The sequence below is a fragment of the Centruroides sculpturatus genome, unplaced genomic scaffold (assembly GCF_000671375.1).
Source record: "Centruroides sculpturatus isolate CEXI.00-Female unplaced genomic scaffold, Cexi_2.0 scaffold233, whole genome shotgun sequence".
NCBI classification, from domain to species: Eukaryota; Metazoa; Arthropoda; class Arachnida; order Scorpiones; family Buthidae; genus Centruroides; species Centruroides sculpturatus.
In genome coordinates this window covers 657,171-659,853 of record NW_019384616.1, presented here as the reverse complement: position 1 = coordinate 659,853, position 2,683 = coordinate 657,171, and positions in this window count along the sequence as shown.

Here is a 2,683-nt window from a genome sequence, read left to right as displayed (position 1 = left end):
TTTATATAATTTTTTTTATTATTAAAAATTAAATTATTTGTTAATTTTAATTGGATTTTTAAATTTATTTCTACTAAATTGTTAAAATAATACTAATGCTGCCATCTGTTGTATGTTAAACTTTCTTGAATGTTAATAATTTGATTTAATTTTTAAAAAAGTTTAAATATAATTACTAAAATTTCCATTTACTTTTGACATTTAAAATTCACTAAATTTAATTTAAGAAAATTACATTTTATATTAGTAATTTAGAAGAATTAAATATTAACATTTGTATAAATGAACATCATTTTTCACTTACTTTTCTACATTATTTCCATTTGAATTTGACGTTTTATATGTTTAAACTACTTTAAATAGACGATTTTTAAATTTATATTAAAAGATATACAAGTTATAAATGTCAAATTTAAATGAAATTCTTTTAAATATAATATTCCTTTTAATAGAAGTATTATTAATTAAGTATATAATTTGTACCATTTATATGACTTTTATCGTTAAATAAATCGAAAGAATGTTAGAATTTATAAATTATATTGATATTAAAGAATTAATTGTCACTTTTCGAAAGTTTAAATTAATGTTTATTGATTGAAATGTAAAATTTTAAACAATTTTCTTTTCTTTTATATAATTAAAGTAAGTTTATATTAAATTTTAATATTTGCTCAATTAAAAGTTATAGAGATTATTTAAGTTTTCAATAGATTGATATAAGAATTTTTAATTATTAATTAATTTGGTGACGATCGGTCAGAGTTCAAAAGTGAACAGAGAATAGACAGACTGTTTGGTTTATTCGTATATGTTAACGCGAAACGTGGGCGACTTCCTATGAGACTTCCTATGAGAAACTTGCTCCTGTTTCGGTGTTATTGACGTGACGAAAATACGAAAAATTCCACGTGGCCATCCCGCGAATCCACGACCAGTTTTATCCAGTCAGCCATTAGTGGAAAACAGACAGACAAACAGAGATATATTCTATTTTATACATATATAATTAATAATAAGCTTAATATAAATCGTTATGAAGAATAACAGACCAATTCACAATTAATTTGAACTGATTTACATCAATTATTTTATTAAATTAAATCAGATAAAATATTCAAAATTGCTCCTTTATCTAAAAACGTTTAACAAATAACTAGCAATTATTTATTGTGACATGGTCACAATACCAAGCTGCAATTTTTAATCATATTTTTTAATTTATTTAATTTAAAATATATGCTCTCCACCTCAAATTAGTAATGGCTTGCCCCTGTACATCATACTTTTCCTTTAACTACAGAGTAGTGCCGGTCATCTATCTAACATCTTTCAGGGGAAATTTTTGAATTGAAATAACGTAATATATACTTAATTGGGGCCTCCCCCTACGGTTTCCTTATCCATTCTCGTCGTTCATCTATCTAAAACCCTTCTCAACGTTAAGGAAAGACAAACAGACAGGTGGATGAGAGATAGGATTTATCTTTTATTATATTTAAAATACTGCAAAGAAAGGTATTTAATACATTTATTAATTATAAAATATTGAGTTAATTAACAAATTGTATATTTTATTAGTTGAATTTATATCTTTATATAATCTTAATGTAGCTCTATTTCAATTGCAGTTTATTAAACTATTCATGTTTAAAAAATAAATAAATAAATAAATAAAGATTTAAAATAAAATTGATAACTTTTCATCTGGCTTTAAAAATATTAAAAAAAGTTATCTAAAGATATCAAATGCTTGAACGAACAAGAGAAGAATATAATAATGACTTTCCAATCTCTGAAAGTTATCATCAAGATTTGCTATCTATTTGATATATTACCTGTCATGTCACTTTTATTAAATCAATTATTCAAAATTAAGAAGAAAGTAAGGAAATTTCTTTCAACGCTTAATTTTTTTTAAAGCTCTACAGAATTTATATCAAATGCAAAAATTATTTAAAATTAATTTTAAATATATTCTAAGCATTTTATTAATGTTAATCGCAAACAATTTTAATTCTCAGAGAGAAAAATTTCATGTTAATTATTCATTATTAAGCTTGAATTATTCATTATTAAGCTTGAAAATTTGAAAGACATTGTAGATTTATAAATTCTCGCTGTAATCAGTCCGTCTGTCTGTCCACTCGTAATCTAGAGAACGGAGTCAGATAGATTAAAATCGAGACGAGTTTTGGAAAGATTGGGGGCAGGGGCTCCGATATGAACCGAAAGTCACGTGATTTTAATTCAAATTAAATATTTTCTCCACGTTGAAGTTACATAGATGACCTTCATGGCTCCGTTGTTATCAGGAAAAGCGTGATGTACAGGGGCAAGCAATTACTAATTTGAGGTGGAGTGCATATATTTTAAATTAAATGAATTAAAAACATAATTAATAATTGCATCCCAGCATTATGACGTTGTCACAATAATTTTTGCTCGTATTATATCTATTTTTATATATAGCCTATATATTAGATATGTATTTAATCTTGTGTTAATAAATAAATAAATAAATAAATTTATTTATTTATTAACACAAGATTAAATACATATCTAATATATAGGCTATATATAAAAATAGATATAATACGAGCAAAAATTATTGTGACAACGTCATAATGCTGGGATGCAATTATTAATTATGTTTTTAATTCATTTAATTTAAAATATATGC